The 19,150-nt window shown below is 55.4% G+C and overlaps 1 pseudogene; it reads left to right on the plus strand.

Annotated features, from left to right (window-relative positions):
• Nucleotides 1-53: 53 nt before the first annotated feature.
• LOC107972853 (double homeobox protein 4-like protein 4) lies at nt 54-6,475 on the plus strand (annotated as a pseudogene).
• The last annotated feature ends 12,675 nt before the right edge of the window (nt 6,476-19,150 follow it).

Raw genomic sequence — 19,150 nt, forward strand, 5'->3', positions numbered from 1 at the left:
CAGCCTCTCTCTGCCCCTGTCCGTGTGAGAAATTCTGGCTGGGGCTCCCCGCGATGGCCCTCCTGACACCTTCGGACGGCACCCTCCCCGCAGAAGGCCGGGGATGGGGATGGCGACAGAGACTCGTTTAGACCCTGAGCCAAAGCTAGGCCCTGCGAGCCTGCTTTGAGTGGAACCCGTACCCGGGCATCGCCACCAGAGAACGGCTGACCCAGGCCATCAGCACTCTGGAGCCCAGGGTCCAGATTTGGTTTCAGAATGAGAGGTCATGCCAGCTGAGACAGCACCGGTGGGAATCTTGGCCCTGGCCTGGGAGATGTGGCCCACAAGAAGGCAGGCAAAAGCGGACCACCGTCACCAGATCCCAGACTGCCCTGCTCCTCCGAGCCTTTGAGAAGGATCGCTTTCCAGGCATCGCTGCCAGGGAAGAGCTGGCCAGAGAGACGGGCCTCCCAGAGTACAGGATTCAGATCTGGTTTCAGAATCGAAGGGCCAGGCACCCGGGACAGGCTGGCAGGGCGCCAGTGCAGGTAGGCGGCCTGTGCATCGCGGCCCCCGTCGGGTATCACCCTGCTCCCTCATGGGTTGACTTCGCCCACACTGGAGAGTGGGGAACGGGGCTTCCCGCACCCCACGTGCCCTGTGCGCCTGGGGCTCTCCCACAGGGGGCTTTTGTGAGCCAGGGAGCGTGGGCCGTCACCGTGCTCAAGAAGAGCCAGGCCTCGTCGGCAGAGGGGATATCCCAACCTTCCCCGGCAAGCAGGTATTTTCCCTAGGCAGCCCCGTCTCCTGCGGAAGGGACGCTCTCCCACCCTCAGGCTCCTCGGTGGCCTCCGCACCCAGGCAAAACCCGGGATGACCCGGACTCGCAGCCTGACATCCTGCCGGGCCCATGCACGGTGGGACAGCCTGGGCCCGCTCAAGCGGGGCCACAGGGTCAAGGTGTGCTTGCGCCACCCGCATCCCAGGGGAGTCTGTGGTGGGGCTGGGGCCGGGGTCCCCAGGTCACCAGGACGGTGTGGGTACCCCAAGCCGGGGCATCTCCAACTCGCCTGCCTGCGTCCCCTGAGGCCTCCACGCGGTAAGGTCAGATCCAAGGCTTCCGGCGCCCCCCCAGGTGCTCCAGGAGCCAGTGCGCTCGTCTGCACACGCCTCCAGCTGGGTGCTGGATGGGCTCCTGGCGAGCCCGGAGTTTCTGCAGCAGGCGCAACCTTTCCTAGAAACGGAGGCCCCGGGGGAGCTGGAGGCCTTGGAAGAGGCCGCCTCGCTGGAAGCACCCCTCAGTGAGGAAGAATACCGGGCTCTGCTGGAGGAGCTTTAAGACGCGGGGTTGGGACGGGGTTGGGCACGGGAAGGGTGGTGGCCTCTCTTTCATTGCGAAGACATGGCTGGCTATGGAGATCGTGTCTTATCCCTGCCCCCTCCACCGGGCTGACGGGCCTGGGATTCCTGCCTTCTTGGTCTAGGCCCAGTGAGAGACTCCACATGGCGGAGAACTGCCATTCGTTCCTGGGCGTCCCGGGGATCCCAGAGCCGGCGCAGGTACCAGCAGGTGGTCAACCTACTGTGCTCGCGCGGGTTTGCGGGCAGCTGCCTGGGCTGTGGGAGGAGCCCAGGCAGAGCTCTCATACCTTTCCAAAACCCCACCACCGCCTGACCATCCCCTCCCCACCCCACCCCCCACCCCCTGAATAGGCCTCCTCAGCTGTGCTGGGTGGAGACCCCTGTCCTGTAAAACACCCGGCCCGCGCAGCACCCAGGCCTGACACCCCTCCAGCGGCTCGCCTCCTCTGTGCCTCCGCGCCACTGTCGCCGGCCCGCACGTGTCCCTGCAGCCTCCTAGCTGCCACCATGGAGCTCCTGGCGGTGGAATGCAGAACTATAGCTCTCTTTACCGGCCTCCTGGCTAGACCTGCGCTCATTGAGCACCACGGCTCACATGCAAGGGAGCCCGCTGGCCTCTCTGTGCCCTTGTCCATCCGTGAAATTCTGGCTGAGGCTCTCCCAACACCTTCCAACGCTCTTTATTCAAAGCCTGGAGAATAGTTTCATCCCCTGGATGATCAGTTCAGAAATATGTCACAACGCCCCCTCCCTGCGGAGCCTAGAGAAGATTTGCATCATTTGGGTGATCAGTGCAGAGATATATCACAATGTCCCCTGTACAAAAAGCCTGGAAATGATTTACCTCGCCTCGGTGATCAGTGCATAGGTATGTCAGAAATCCCCAGTATGCTGAACCTAGACAAGGGTTACATCACTTAGGTGATCAGTCGAGAGATATGTGAAAATTCCCGTGTAGACAGAGGCTAGACAAGTGTTCCATCACCTAGTGATCAGTGCAGAGATAAGTCGTAATGCCTCCTATAGGCAGAGTGTAGACAAATGTTTCCTCCCTGGGGTGATCAGTGCAGAGACATGTCACAAAGCCACTGAAAGCAGAACCTTGACAAGGGTTCCATCACCTGTTTGATCAGTGGAAATGTATATCACAAAGCCCCCAGTAGGCAAAGCCCAGACAATTTTTACAGCCCCTGGGTGAGCAGTGGAGTGATCTGTCACAATGCCCCTGTAGGCAGAGCTTAGACAAGGGTTACATCACCTGGGTGATCAGTGCAGAGATATGTCAAAACGCTCCTGTAGGCTGAACCTAGACAGCAGTTACACCAAAGGGCGATCAGTGCAGAGATATGTGAGAATTCCCGTGTAGGCAAAGCCTAGACAAGTGTTATATCACCTAGGTTATCAGTGCAGGTATAAGTCATAAAGCCTCCTGTAGGCAGAGCATAGATAAAAGTTCCCTACCCAGGGTGATTAGTGCAGAGAAGTGTCACAAATCCCCTGTAGGCAGAGCCTAGACAAGAGATTCATCACTTGTTTGATCAGTTCAGAGATGTGTCACAATGTACATGTAGGCAGATCCAAGTCAAGAGTCCATCATCTGGGTGATCAGTGCAACATATGTACCAATGTCCCCTGTAGGCAGTGCCTAGACAAGAGTTGCATCACCTCACAGGTCAGCGTCTGGATATGTCATAAAGCCTTCTATAGCCAAATCCCATACAAGGCTTACATCACTTAGGTGATCAGTGCAGTGATATATCACACAAATCTCTGTAGACAGAGCCTAGACAAGACTTCCATCACCTGAGTGATCAGTGCAGAGTTATGTCACAAATCCCCCTCTAGGCAGAGGATAGAGAAGAGTCCCATCACCTGGGTGATCAGTGCAGTGATATTTCACAATGACCCCTGTAGGTACAGAGTGGACATGAGTTACATAACCTAGGTGATCTGTGTAGAGATACTTCACAATCCCCCCTGTAGGTGGAGCCTAGACAAGAGTGACATCACCTGGGTGATCAGTGCAGAAATACGTCACAAAGCCCCTTAGGCAGAGACTACATAAGAGTTACATCACCTGGGTGATCAGTGCAGAAATAAGTCACAAAGCCCCTGTAGGCAGAGCCTAGACAAGAGTTACATCTCCTGGGTTATCAGTGCAAAGATATATCACAAAGTCCCCTGTAGAAAAATCCCAGAAAATTGTTACATCACTTGGGTGATCAGTGGAGATATCTGTCACAATTCTCCTTTAGGCGCAGCTTACGCAAGCGTTACATCACATCAGTGATCAGTGCAGAGATATGTCACTATGCCCCCATAGGCAGATCCAAGACAAGAGTCCATCACCTGGGTGATCAGTGCAGAAATATGCCATAATGCCGCCAGTAGGCAGATATAGACAAGCGTTACATCACCTGCGTGGTCACTGCAGAGATATGTCACAAAGCCCCTGTAGGCAGAGCCTAGAAAAGAGTCCCATCAACTGGGTGATCAGTGCAGAGTTATGTCACTATGCTCTCTTTTGGCGGAGCCAAGACAAGGGTAACATCACCTGGGTGATCAGTGCAGAGATGAGTCACAAGTCCCCTGTAGCCAGAGCCTAGACAAGAGTTACATCAGCTGTATGATCAGTGCAGTGACATGTCACAATGTCACTGTAGCCATATCCTTGACAAAAGTGACATCACCTGGGTGATCAGTGCGGAGATATGTCACAATGTCTCCAGTAGGCAGAGCCTAGACAAGAGTTACATCACCGGGGTGATCAGGGCAGAGATATGTCACAATGCCCCCTGTAAGCAGATCCCAGACAAGAGTTGCATCACCTCGGTGATCAGTGCAGAGATATGTCTCAATGCCCCCTGTCAGCAAAGCCTATACAAGAGTTACATCATCTCGGTGATCAGTGCAGTGATATGTTAAAATACCCCTGTAGGCAGAGCCTAGACAAGAGTTACATCACCTGGGTGATCAGTGCAGAGATATGTCACAATGCCCCCTGTAGGCAGTGCATAGAGAATAGTTGCACCACTTGGGTGATCAGTGCAGAGATATGTCTCAATGTCCTCTGTAGGCAGAGCATAGATAAGAATTGCATCACCTGGGTGATCAGTGCAGAGATATGTCACAATATCCCCTGTAGGCAAAGACTAGGCAAGAGTTACAACACCATTGTCATCAGTTCAGGGATATGTGAAAACGCCCCTGTAGGCAGAGCCTAGACAAGAGTTACACCACCTAGTTGATCAGTGCAGTGATATTTCACAATCCCCCTGTAGCAAGTTCCTAGAAAAGAGTTGAATCACCTGCGTGATCAGTGCAGAGATACGTAACAATGCCACTGTAGGCAGAGCCTAGACAATAGATACATGACCTAGGTGATCAGTGCAGAGATACATCGCAATGTCCCTGTAGGCAGAGCCTTGACAAGTGGTACATCACCTGCGTGATAATTGCTGGGTTATGTCACAAAGCACCCTGTAGGCAGATCCTAGAAAGGAGTTACATCACCTATGTGATCAGTGCAGAGATATGTCAAAATTCCCTGTAGGCAGTGCTTATAAAATTTTTATATCACCTAAGTGATCAGTGCAGAGATATGTCACAAAACTCCTGTAGGCAGAACTTAGATGAGTTACATCACCTGGGTGATCAGTGCAAAGGTATGTCACAAAGCCCCCTGTAGGCAAAGCCTAGAAAATAGTTACATCACTTGGGTGATCAGTGGCGAGATCTCACAATTCCCCTGTAGGCAGAGCTTATACAGCAGTTATATCACCTGGGTGATCAGTGCAGACATATGTCACAATGCCCCCATAGGCAGATCCAAGACAAGAGTCTGTCACCTGGGTGATCAGTGAAGAAATACGTCACAATGCCCCGTTATGCAGAGACAAACAAAAGCCCCATCACCTGGATGATCAGTGCAGAGTTATGTCACAAAGTCCCTTTAGGCGGATCCTAGACAAGTGTTGCATCACTTGTATGATCAGTGCAGAGATATGTCACAATGCCACTGTAGGCAGAGCCTAGACAAGGGTTACATGAGCTAGGTGATCAGTGCAGAGATACATCGCAATGACCCTGAAGGCAGAGCCTTGACAAGTTATATATCAATTGGGTAATCATTTCAGGGATATGTCACAAAGCACCCCGTAGGCAGATCCTAGGGAAGAGTTATATCACCTGGGTGATCAGTGCAGGGATATGTCACAAGCCCCCTTTAGGCATAGCCTATACAAGGGTTATATCACCTGGGAGATCAGTGCAGTGATATGTCACAATGCCGTGTATCCAGAGCCTAGACTAAAGTTACAGCACCTGGGAGATCAGTGCAGAGATGTGTCACAAGGTCCCCAGTAGGCAGAGACCAGCCATGAGTTGGATCACCTCGGTATCACTGCAGAGATATGTCTCAATCCCCCTGTGGGCACGGCCAAGACAAGAGTTACATCACCTGGGTGATCAGCGCAGAGATATGTGACAAGGCCCCATTAAGCAGAGCCTAGACAATAGTTACATCACCTGAATGATCAGTGTAGAGATCTCCCAACCTGCCCCGGCACGCGGGGATTTTGCGTAGGCCGCCCCGGCTCCTCCAGAAGGGATGCTCTCCCACCCTCAGGCTCCTCGGTGGTCTCTGCACCTGGGCAAAAGCCGGGAGGCCCAGGACCCGCAGCGCGACGGCCTGCCGGGCCCTTGTGCTGTGGGACAGCCTGGGCCTGCTCTAGGGGGGCCACAGGGCCAAGGAGTGCTTGCGCCACCTGCGTCCCAGGGGAGTCCGTGGTGGGGCTGAGGCCAGGGTCCCCAGGTCACCAGGGCAGCGTGGGAACCCCAAGCCGGGGCAGCTGCAGCTCGCCAGCCCGCTCCCCCAGAAGCGTCCCCATGGCAGGTGCAGATTCGAGGCATCCCGGCGCCTTCCCAGGCTCTCCAGGAGCTGGGGCGCTCGTCTGCACTCCCCTCTGGCCTGCTGCTGGATGAGCTCCTGGCGAGCCCGGAGTTTCTGCAGCAGACGCAACCTTTCCTAGAAACGGAGGCCCCGAGGGAGCTGGAGGCCTTGGAAGAGGCCGCCTCGCTGGAAGCACCCCTAAGCGAGGAAGAATACCGGGCTCTGCTGGAGGAGCTTTAGGACCCAGGGTTGGGACGGGGTCGGGTCGGGGCAGGGCGGTGGCCTCTCTTTCAAGAGGAACACCTGGCTGGCTATGGAGTGGCGTGTCTTCCCTCCACCACCTCCACCGGGCTGACAGGCCTGGGATTCCTGCCTTCTAGGTCTAGGCCCAGTGAAAGACTCCACAGAGCGGAGAATTGCCATTCTTTCCTGGGCATCCTGGGGATCCCATAACAGGCCCAGGTACCAGCTGATGGGCCACCTACTGCGTACGCGCAGGTTTGCGGGCAGCCACCTGGGCTGTGGGAGCAGCCCGGGCAGAGCTCTCATGCCTTTCCACCACTTCACCCCAGCCTGACCAACCCCTCCCCACACCCACCTCTGACACCCGGAAAATGTGTCCTCCCCTGGGCTGGGTGGAGACCCCCGTTCCGCGAAACACTGCACCCGCGCAGCGTCCAGGCCTCACACCCTTCTGGCGGCTCCTCTCCTCTGCGCCTCCGCGCCACCGTTGCCAGCCTGCCCGTAACCCTGCAGCCTCCCAGCTGCCACCATGGAGCGCCTGGTGTGGGAACGCAGACTTCTAGCTCTCTTTGCCAGCCTCCTGGCTACACCTGCGCTCATTGTGCACCCCGGCTGATGTGCAAGGGAGCCCACTGGCCTCTCTGTGCCCTTGTCCATCCGTGAAATTCCAGCTGAGTCTCTCCCAACACCTTCCGACGCTCTTTAGTCAAAGCCTGGAGAATAGTTACATCTCCTGGATGTTAAGTTCAGAAATCTGTCACAATGCCCCTCCCTGCGGAGCCTAGAGAAGACTTCCATCATTTGGGTAATCAGTGCAGAGATATTTCACAATGTCCCTTGTAAAAAAGCCTGGAAATGATTTATGTCACCTCGGTGATCAGTGCATAGGTATGTCAGAAATCCCCAGTAGGCTGAACCTAGACAAGGGTTACATCACTTAGGTGACCAGTGTAGAGATATGTGAAAATTCCCGTGTAGACAGAGCCTAGACAAGTGTTACATCACCTACTGATCAGTGCAGGCATAAGTCGTAAAGCCTCCGGTAGGCAGAGTGTAGAAAAGTGTTTCCTATCTGGGGTGATCAGTGCAGAGATATGTCACAAAGCCCCTGTAAGCAGAACCTTGACAAGGGTTACATCACCTGTTTGATCAGTGGAAATGTACATCACAAAGCCCCCTGTAGGCAAAGCCCAGACAATTGTTACATCACTTGGGCAAGCAGTGGAGAGATCTGTCACAATGCCCCTGTAGGCAGAGCTTAGACAAGGGTTACATCACCTGGGTGATCCGTGCAGAGATATGTCAAAATGTTCCTGTAGGCTGAACTTAGACAGGAGTTACATCACCTGGTTGATCAGTGCAGAGATATGTGAGAATGCCCGTGTAGGCAGAGACTAGACAAGTGTTACATCACCTAGGTTATCAGTGCAGGTATAAGTCATAAAGTCTCCTGTAGGCAGAGCATATACAAGAGTTCGCTCCCCACGGTGATCAGTGCAGAGATGTGTAAGAAAGCCCATGAAGGCACAGCCTAGACAAGAGTTCATCACTAGGTTGATCTGTTCAGAGATGTGTCACAATTTCCATGATGGCAGATCTAAGACAAGAGTCCACCTGGGTGATCAGTGCAAAGATATATACCAATGTCCCCTGTAGGCAGTGCCTAGACAAGAGTTGCATCACCTCAGAAGTCAGTGCATAGATATGTCACAAAGCCTTCTGTAGGCAAAGCCCATACAAGGCTTACATCACCTGGGTGATCAGTGCTGTGATACGTCACAAAAATCCCTGTAGATAGAGCCAAGAAAAGAGTTACATCGCCTGGGTGGTCAGTGCAGATATTTGACACAATGGCCCCATAGACAGAGCCTAGACAAGTCTTCCATCACCTGGGTGATCAGGCAAGAGATATGTCACAAATCGCCCTCTAGGAAGACTATAGAGAAGAGTCCCATCACCTGGGTGATCAGTGCAGAGATATTTCACAATGTCTCCTGTAGGCAGAGAGTGGAAAAAGTTACATAACCTAGGTGATCTGTGTAGAGATATGTCACAATACAACCTGTAGGTTTAGCCTAGACGAGAGTTACATCACCTGGGAGATCAGTGCAGAGATATGTCACAATACCCCATCTAGGTGGAGCCTAGTGAATAGTTACATCACCTGGGTGATCAGTGCAGAGATATGTCACAAGCCCCCTGCAGGCAGAGCCTAGACAAGAGTTATATTACCTGGGTGATCAGTGCAGTGATATGTCACAATGTCGTGTAGCCAGAGCCTAGACTACAGTTACAGCACCTGGGAGATCAGTGCAGAGATATGTCACAACGTCCCCAGTAGGCAGAGACCAGGCAAGAGTTGGATCACCTCGGGATCAGTGCAGAAATATGTCTCAATCCCCCTGGTGGCACAACCTAGACAAGAGTTACATCACCTCGGTTAACAGTGCAGAGATATGTCAAAATGCCCCTGTAGGCAGAGCCTACACAAGTGTTACGTCACTTAGGTGATCAGTGCAGAGACATGTCACAATACCCCCTGTAAGCAGAGCCTAGACAGGAGGTACATCACCTTGGTGATCAGTGCAGAGATGTGTGACAAGGCCCCTTTAAGCAGAGCCTAGATAATAGTTACACCACCTGAGTGATCAGTGCAGAGATCTGTCACAATGCCCCTTTAGGCAGAGCTTAGACCAGAGTTACATCACCTGGGTGATCAGTGCAGAGATATGTCACAATGCCACCATAGGCAAATCCAAGACAAGAGTCCGTCACCTGTGTGATCAGTGCAGAATTATGTGACAATGCCCCCAGTAGGCAGACCCTAGAAAAGACTCCCTTCACCTGTGTGATCAGCGCAGAGATATTTCGCAATGCCCCTGCAGGCAGAGCGTAAGCAAGAGTTACATCACCTAGATGATCAGTGCAGAGATATGTCACAAGGCCCCCTATAGGCAGAGCCTGGACAAGAGTTATATCACCTCTGTGATCAATGCAGTGATATGTCTCTGTGCCCCATAGGCAGAGCCTAGTCAAGCGTTACATCACCTGGGTGATCAGTGCAGAGATATGTCACAAAGCCCCCATACACAGAGCCTAGACAAGGGTCCCATCACCTGGGTGATCAGTGCAGAGATATGTCACAAAGCCCCTGTAGGCAGAGCCTGGACAAGTCTTACATCACTTTGTTGATCAATTCAGAGATGTGTCATCCTGACTGTTTGCTCCCGGAGCTCTGTGGGCACCCAGTAACATGCATGGAAGGGTGGAAGACCAGCATGGTGCCTTCGCTCTCCTTGCCAGTTTCCAATCCGTCCACACTGCAGACTCCCCATGTGGCCGAACACGGGAATCCATCGTCAGGCCATCACGCCTGGGAGGCATCTTCTCTCTGGGGTCTCGCTCTGGTCTCCTACGTGGAAATGAACGAGAGCCACACGCCTGCGTGTGTGAGACTGTCCCGGCAACGGCGACACCCACAGGCACTGCCTCCTTCACAGAGAGAGGGCCTGGAACACTCAAGACTCCCATGGAAGTACAGTTCCACACTCCCCTCCACCCTCCCAGGCCAGTTTCTCCCTGCTGAAGATGCATGGGAGACCACAGATCGGCTTCCACTTCCCGCGGGATTCCTGGAGAGGTCCCGAGAGCCAGCCCCGGAAAAGCGACCCCTCACCCCTTCCCCCTCGCCCCCTTCCTCTTCTTGCCTCCGTTGCCACCACCGCCATCACCACGCCCTCCCCCCCACCCCAAAACCCCCCGGCCGCAGGCCTCGACCCCTGGGACCCTTCCAGGGTTCGGCGGGCTGTTCCAGGGCTCACCGCCATTCATGAAGTGGTGGAGCCTGCCTGTATGCGGTCCTTTATAAGAGCCGCTGGCTGGCTGTCCGGGCAGGCCTCCTGGCTGCACCTGCCGCAGTGAACAGGCAGGCTGAGGTGCACGGGAGCCCGCTGACCTCTCTCTGCCCATGTCCGTCCGTGAAATTCCAGCCCGGGCTCTCCACGATGGCCCTCCCGATACCTTCGGACGGCACCCTCCCGGCAGAAGCCAAGGGATGGGGACGGCGAAGGAGACTCGCTTGGACCCCGAGCCAAGCGAGGTCCTGGGAGCCTGCTTTGAATGGAACCCGTACCCGGCCATCACCACCAGAGAACGGCTGACCCAGGCCAAAGGCATTCCAGAGCCCAGGGTCCAGATTCGGTTTCAGAATGAGAGGGCACACAAGCTGAGGAAGCACCGGCGGGAATCTCCGCCCTGGCCCGGGAGACACGGCCTGCAAGAAGGCAGGTGAAAGCGGACCGCCGTCTCCGGATCCCAGACCACTCTTCTCCTCTGAGCCGTTGAGAAGGATCACTTTACAGGCATCGCCGCCAGGGAAGAGCTGGTGAGAGAGACGGGCCTCCCGGAGTCCAGGATTCAGAACTAGTTTCAGAATCGAAGGGCCAGGCACCCGGGACAGACTGGCAGGGCGCCCGAGCAGGCAGGCGGCCTGTGCAACACCGCCCCGGGCACGTGTCACCCTGCTCCCTCGGGGGTCGCCTTCACCCACACCGGCGCGTGGGGAATGGGGCTTCCCGCACCACACGTGCCCTGTGCGCCTGGGGCTCTACAACAGGGGGCTTTCTTGAGCCAGGGAGCGAGGGCCTTCCCTGTGCTCCAGCCCAGCCAGGTCGCGCCAGCAGACGGGATCTCCCAACCTGCCCCGGCAGGCGGGGATTTTGACTATGCCACCCCGACTCCTCCGGAATGGGCACTCTCCCACCCTCAGTCCCCTCGGTGGCCTCTGCACCCCGGCAAAAGCCAGGAGAACCGGGACACACAGCGCGACGACCTGCCAGGCCCTTGCACGGTGGGACAGCCTGAGCCTGCTCAAGCCGGGCCCCAGGGCCAAGGTGTGCTTGCGTCACCCGCGTCCCAGGGGAGTCCGTGGTGTGGCTGGGGCCGGGGTCCCCAGGTCGCCATGACGGCGTGGGAACCCCAAGCCGGGGCATATCCACCTAGCCAGCCAGCGCCCCTGGAGGCGTCCGAGAGGCAGGGGCAGATGCAATGCATCCCCGCGCCCTCTCAGGCGCTCCAGGAGCCGGGCGCTCGTCTGCACTCCCCTCCGGCCTGCTGCTGGATGAGCTATTGGCAAGCCTGGAGTTTCTGTAGCAGGTGCAACCTTTCCTAGAAAGGGAGGCCCCAGGGGAGCTGGAGGCCTTGGAAGAGGCCGCCTCGCTGGAAGCACCCCTCAGTGAGGAAGACTACCGGGATCTGCTGGAGGAGCTTTAGGACCCAGTGTTGGGATGGGGTCGGGTCGGCGCAGGGCGGTGGCCTCTCTTTCGCGGGGAACACCTGGCTGGCTATGGAGGGGTGTGTCTTCCCCCCGCCCTCTCCACCGGGCTGAACGGCCTGGGATTCCTGCCTTCTAGGTCTAGGCTCGGTGAGAGACTCCACACAGCGGAGAACTGCCATTCTTTCCTGGGCATCCCGGGTATTGCATAGCAGGCCCAGGTAACAGCAGGTGGCCCGCATAGTGTGGACACTTCTGTTTGCACGCAGCCGCCTGGGCTGTGGGAGCAGCCCAGGCAGAGCTATTATGCCTTTCCACCACCCCACCCCCGCCTGAAGACCCCCTCACACCCCCACACCCCACCCCCGCAAAATGCATCCTCCCCTGGGCTGGTTGGAGACCCCCGTCCTGCGAAACACCGGGCCCACGCAGAGTCCAGGTCTGACAACCTTTCGGCGGCTCGCCTCCTCTGCGTCTCCGCGCCACCGTCGCTGGTCCGCTCTTGCCCCTGCAGCTTCCCAGCTGCCACCATAGAGCGCCTGGCGGAGGAACACAGACCTCTAGCTCTCTTTGCCGGCCACCTTGCTAGACCTGTGCTCATTGCACACCCCCGCTGACGTGCAACGGAGCCCGCTGGCCTCTCTGTGCCCTTGTCCATTAGTGAAATTCCGGCTGAGGCTCTCCCAACACCTTCCGACGCTCTTTAGTCAAAGCCTGGAGAATAGTTACATCTCCTCAATGATCAGTTCAGAAATATGTCACAATGCCCCCTCCCTGCGGAACCTAGAGAAGATTTGCATCATTTGGGTGATCAGTGCAGAGATAAATCACAATGTCCCCTGTACAAAAAGCCTGGAAATGATTTACATCACCTCAGTGATCAGTGCATAGGTATGTGAGAAATCACCAGTAGGCTGAACAAAGAAAAGGGTTACATCACTTAGGTGATCAGTGTAGAGATATGTGAAAATTCCCGTGCAGACAGAGGCTAGACACGTGTTACATCACCTAGGGATCAATGCAGGGCTAAGTCGTAAAGCCTCCTGTAGGCAGAGTGTAGACAAGTGTTTCCTCCCTGGGGAGATCAGTGCAGAGATATGTCACAAAGCCCCAGTCAGCAGAACATTGAGAAGGGTTACATCACCTGTTTGATCACTGGAAATGTATATCAGAAAGCCCCCTGAAGGCAAAGCCCAGACAATTGTTACATCACCTGGGTGAGCAGTGGAGAGATCTGTCACAATGCCCCTGTAGGCAGAGCTTAGACAAGGGTTACATCACCTGGGTGATCAGTGCAGAGATAAGTCAAAACGCTCCTGTAGGCTGAACCTAGACAGGAGTTACATCACCCGGGTGATCAGTGCAGAGATATGTGAGAATTCCTGTGTAGGCAGAGCCTAGACAAGTGTTACATCACCTAGGTTATCAGTGCAGGTATAAGTCATGAAGCCTCCTGTAGGCAGAGCATAGACAAGAGTTCCCTCCCCAGGGTGATCAATGCAGAGATGTGTCACAAATCCCCTGTAGACAGAGCCTAGACAAGAGTTTCATCACTTGGTTGATCAGTTCAGAGATGTGTCACAATGTCTATGCAGACCGATCTAAGACAAGAGTCCATCACCTGGGTGATCAGTGCAGAGATATGTACCAATGTCCCCTGTAGGCAGTGCCTAGACAAGAGTTGCACCACCTCAGATATCAGTGCATAGATATGTCACAAAGCCTTCTGTAGGCAAAGCCCATACAAGGCTTACATCACCTAGGTGATCAGTGCAGTGATATGTCACAAAAATCCCGGTAGACACAGCCTAGAAAAGAGTTACATCACCTGGGTGATCAGTGCAGATATTTGACACAATGCCCCCATAGACAGAGCCTAGACAAGACTTCCATCACCTGGGAGATCATTGCAGAGATATGTCAGAAATCCCCCTCTAGGCAGAGTATAGAGAAGAGTCCCATCACCTGGGTGCTCAGTGCAGAGATATTTCACAATGCCCCCTGTAGGCAGAGAGTGGACAAGAGTTACATAACCTAGGTGATCTGTGCAGAGCTATGTCAAAACGCCCCTGTTGGCGGAGCTAGGTAAATATTACATCACCTGGGTGATCATTGCAGAGATACGTCACAATACTCCCTGTAGGTGGAGCCTAAAAAAGAGTTACATCACCTGGGTGATCAGTGCAGAGATATGTCACAAAGCCCCTGTAGGCAGAGCCTAGACAGGAGTTACATCACCTGTATGATCACTGCAGATATATGTCACAATGCCACTGTAGGCAGAGCCTAGGCAAGAGTCCCATTACCTGGGTGATGAGTAGAGTTATGTCACAATGCCCCCTTTTGGCAGAGCCTAGACAAGGGTTATATCACCTGGGTGATCAGTGCAGAGATGTGTCACAAGCCCCCTGTAGCCAGAGCCTAGACAAGTGTTTCATCAGCTGTGTGATCAGTGGAGTGACATGTCATAATGTCCCTGTAGCCATATCCTTGACAAAAGTGACATAACCTGGGTGATCAGTGCGGAGATATGTCACAATGACTCCAGTAGGCAGAGGCTAGACAAGAGTTACATCACCTGGGTTATCAGGGCAGAGAGATGTCACAATGCCCCCTGTAAGCAGATCCCAGACAATAGTTGCATCACCGCGGTGATCAGTGCACAGATATGTCTCAATGCCCCCTGTCGTCAATGCCTATACAAGAGTTACATCATCTCTGTTGTCAGTGGAGTGATATGTTAAAATGCCCCTGTAGGCAGAGCCTAGACAAGAGTTACATCACCTGGGTGATCAGTGCAGAGATATGTCGTAAATCCCACTGTAGGTAAAGCCTAGACAAGTTTTACATCACCTCAGCGATCAGTGCAGATATATGTCCCAATGTCCCTCTAGGCAGAGCATAGACAAGAGTCACACCTCCTGGGTGATCAGTGCAGAGATAAGTCACAATGCCCCCGTAGGCAGAGTCTAGACAAGAGTTACATAACCCGGGTGATCCGTGCAGAGTGATGTCACAACTCCCTCTGTAGGGTGAGACTAGAAAAGAGTTACATCACCTGGGTGATCAGTACGGAGATATGTCACAATGCCCGCTGTAGGCAGAGCATAGAGAAGAGTTCCATCCCCTGGGTGATCAGTGCAGAGATATATCACCATGTCCCCTATAGGCAGATGGTAGACAAGAGTTGCATCACCTGGGTGATCAGTGCAGAGATATGTCACAAAGCCCCCATACACAGAGCCTAGACAAGAGTCCCGTCACCTGGGTTATCAGTGCACAAATATGTCACAATGCCCCCATAGGCAGATCCAACACAAGAGTTACATCACCTGGGTGATCAGTGTAGAGATATGTCACAAAGCCCCTGTTGGCAGAGCCTAGACAAAATTTCATCACTTTGTTGATCAGTTCAGAGATGTGTCATGCTGACTGTTTGCTCCCGGAGCTCTGTGGGCACCCGGAAACATGCAGGGAATAGGGGAAGACCAGCATGGTGCCTTTGCTCTCCTTGCCGGTTTCCAAATCGGCCACACTGCAGACTCCCCATGTTGCCGCACACGGGAATCCATCGTCAGGACATCACGCCGGGGCGGCATCATTTCTCTGGGGTCTCGCTCTGGTCTCCTATGTGGAAATGAACGAGAGCCACACGTCTGCGTGTGTGAGACTGAGCCGGCAATGGCGACACCCACAGGCACTGCCTCCTTCACGGAGAGAGGGCCTGGAACACTCAAGATTCCCAAGGAGGTTCGGTTCGACACCCCCCTCCACCGTCCCAGGCTGGTTTCTCCCTGCTGAAGATGCGTGGGAGCCCAGAGAGGGGCTTCCAGTTCCCGCGGGATTCCTGGAGAGGTCCGGAGAGCCAGCCCCAGAAACGCACCCCCCTCACCCCTTCCCCCTTGCCCCCTTCCTCTTCATCTCTCCGGCCCTACCACCACCATCACCAAGTCACCCCCACAACCCACCACCCCACGACCGCAGGCCTCGATGCCCTGGCACCCTTCCCGAGTGGGGCGCGCTGTCCCAGGGGTCACCACCATTCATGAAGAGGTGGAGCCTCCCTGCCTGCGGGTCTTTATAAGAGCCGCGGGCTGGCTGTCCGGGCAGCCCTCCTGGCTGCACCTGCCGCAGTGCACAGGCTGGGTGAGGTGCACAGGAGCCCGCCCGCCTCTCTCTGCCCATGTCCGTCCGTGAAATTCCGGCCGGTTCTCCCTGCGATGGCCCTCCCGACACCTTCGGACCGCACCCTCCCTGCGGAAGCCTGGGGACAGTGACAGTGAATGAGACTCGTTTGGACCCTGAGCCAAAGCGCAGACATGCGAGCCTGCTTTGAGTGGAACCCGTACCCAGGCATAGACACCAGAGAATGGCTGACCCCGGCCATCAGCATTCCGGAGCCCAGGGTCCAGATTTGGTTTCAGAATGAGAGGTCACGGCAGCTGAGGCAGCACCGGCGGGAATCTCGGCCCTGGCGCGGGAGACGCCGCCTGCAAGAAGGCAGGCTAAAGCGGACCGCAGTCACCGGATCCCAGACTGCCCTGCTACTCCGAGCCTTTCAGAAGGATCGCTTTCCAGGCATCCCCGCCAGGGAAGATCTGGCCAGAGAGATGGGCCTCCCGGAGTCCAGGATTCAGATCTGGTTTCAGAATCGAAGGGCCAGGCTCCCGGGACAGGCTGGCAGGGCTCCCGTGCAGGCAGACGACCGGTGCAATGTGGCCCCCAGCGGGTTTCACCCTGCTCCCTCTTGGGTCGCCTTCGCCCATACCGGCGCGTGGGGAACGGGGCTTCCCACACCCCATGTACCCTGCGTGCCTGGGGCTCTTCTGGAGGGGTCTTTCGTGATCCAGGGAGCTAGGGCCGTCCCGGTGCTCCAGCACAGCCAGGCCGTGCCATCAGAGGGGATCTCCCAAACTACCCCGGCACGCGGGGATTTTGCCTACACAGCCCCGGCTACCCCGGAAGGGGTGCTCTCCCACCCTCAGGCTCCTCGTTGGCCTCCGCACCGGGGCAAAAGCCGGGAGGACCAGGACCAGCAGCTTGACGGCCTGCAGGCCCTTGCGCAGTTGGACAGCCTGGGCCCGCTCAAGTGGGGCCACATGGCCAAGGTGTGCTTGCGCAACCCATGTACCTGGGGATTCTGTGGTTTGGCTGGGACCGGGGAACCTAGGTCGCCGGGGCAGCGTGGGAACCCCAAGCCGGGGCAGCTCCACCTCACCAGCCCACGCACCCGGAGGCCTCTGCGTGGCAGGGGCAGATGCAAGGCATCCCGGCACCCTCCCAGGCAATTTAGGAGCCAGGGAGCTCGTCTGCACTCCCCTCCGGCCTGCTGCTGGATGAGCTTCTGGCGAGCTCGGAGTTTCTGCAGCAGGCGCAACCTTTCCTAGAAGCAGAGGCCCCGGGGGAGCTGGAGGCCTTGGAAGAGGCCACCTCGCTGGAAGCAGCCCTCAGCGAGGAAGAATACCGGGCTCGGCTGGAGGAGCTTTAGGACGCAGGGCTGGGACGGGGTCGGTTCGGGGCAGGGCGGTGGCCTCTCTTACGCGGGGAACAACTGACTGGCTATGGAGGGGCGTGTCTTTGCCCTGCCCCCTCCACCGGGCTGACCGGCCTGGGATTCCTGCCTTCTAGGTCTCGGCCCGGTGAGAGACTACACACATCGGAGAACAGTCATTCTTTCCTGGGCATCCTGGGGATCCCAGAGCCGGCCCAGGTACCAGCTGGTGGGCCGCCCAGTGCACGTGTGCCGGTTTGCAGGCAGCTGCCTGTGCTGAGGTAGCAGCACGGGCAGAGCTCTCACGCCTTTACACCAACCCACCGCCGCCTGACCACCCCATCCCCAACCCCACACCCCAGCCCCAGAAAATGCGTCCTCCCCTGTGTTGGGTGGAGACCCCTGTCCCTCGAAATGCTGGGAACATTCAGCGTCCAGGCCTGACACACCTCCGGCGGCTCGCCTCTTCTGCGACTCCACGCCACCGTCACTGGCCCACCCGTGTTCCTGCACCCTCCCAGCTGCCACCATGGAGCACCTGGCGGCGGAAAGCAGACCTCTAGCTCTCTTTGCCAGCCTCCTGGCTAGACCTGCGCTCATTGCGCACCCCGGCTGAAGTGCAAGGGAGACCGGTGGCCTCTCTGTGCCCTTTGCCATCCGTGAAATTCCGGCTGAGGCTCTCCCAACACCATCCGACCCTCTTTAGTCAAAGCCTGGGGAATAGTTACATCTCCTGGATGATCAGTTCAGAAATATGTCACAAATCCCCCTCCCTGCGGAGCCTATAGAAGATTTGCCTCATTTGGGTGATCAGTGCAGAGATATATCACAATGCCCCCTGTACAAAAAGCCTGGAAATGATTTACATCACCTCGGTGATCAGTGCATAGGTATGTCAGAAATCCCCAGTAGGCGGAACCTAGACAAGGGTTACATCACTTAGGTGACCAGTGTAGAGATATGTGAAAATTCCCGTGTAGACAGAGCCTACACAAGTCTTACATCACCTAGTGATCCGTGCAGGGATAAGCCGTAAAGCCTCCTGCAGGCAGAGTGTAGACAAGTGTTTCCTCCCTGGAGTGATCAGTGCAGAGATATGTCACAAAGCCCCCGTAAGCAGAACTTTGACAAGGGTTACATCACCTGTTTGATCACTGGAAATGTATATCACAAAGACCCCTTTAGGAAAAGCCCAGACAATTGTTACATCACCTGGGTGAGCAGTGGAGAGATCTGTCACAATGCCCCCGTAGGCAGAGCTCAGACAAAGGTTACATCACCTGGGTGATCAGTGCAGAGATATGTCAAAACGCTCCTGTAGGCTGAACCTAGACAGGAGATACATCAGCCGGGTGATCAGTGCAGAAATATGTCAAAACGCTCCTGTAGGCTGAACCTAGAGAAGAGATCCATCACCCGGGTGATCAGTGCAGAGATATGTGAGAATTCCCGTGTAGGCAGAGCCTAGACAAGTGTTACATCACCTAGGTAATCAGTGCAGGTATAAGTCATAAAGCCTCCTGTAGGCAGAGCGTAGAAAATAGTTCCCTCCGCTGGGTGATCAGTGGAGTGATGTGTCACAAAGCCCCTGTAGGCAGAGCCTAGACAAGAGATTCATCACTTGGTTGATCAGTTCAGAGATGTGTCACAATGTCCATGTAGGCAGATCTTAGACAAGAGGCCATCACCTGGGTGATCAGTGCAGAGACATGTACCAATGTCCCCTGTAGGCAGTGCCTAGACAAGAGTTGCAGAACCTCAGAGATCAGTACATAGATATGTCAAAAAGCCTTATGTAGGCAAAGCCCATACAAGGATTACATCACATAGGTGATCAGTGCAGTGATATGTCACAAAAATCCCTGTAGACAGAGCCTAGAAGAGAGTTACATCACCTGAGTGATCAGTG

The sequence above is a fragment of the Pan troglodytes genome, chromosome 15, assembly GCF_028858775.2.
Source record: "Pan troglodytes isolate AG18354 chromosome 15, NHGRI_mPanTro3-v2.0_pri, whole genome shotgun sequence".
NCBI lineage: Eukaryota > Metazoa > Chordata > Mammalia > Primates > Hominidae > Pan > Pan troglodytes.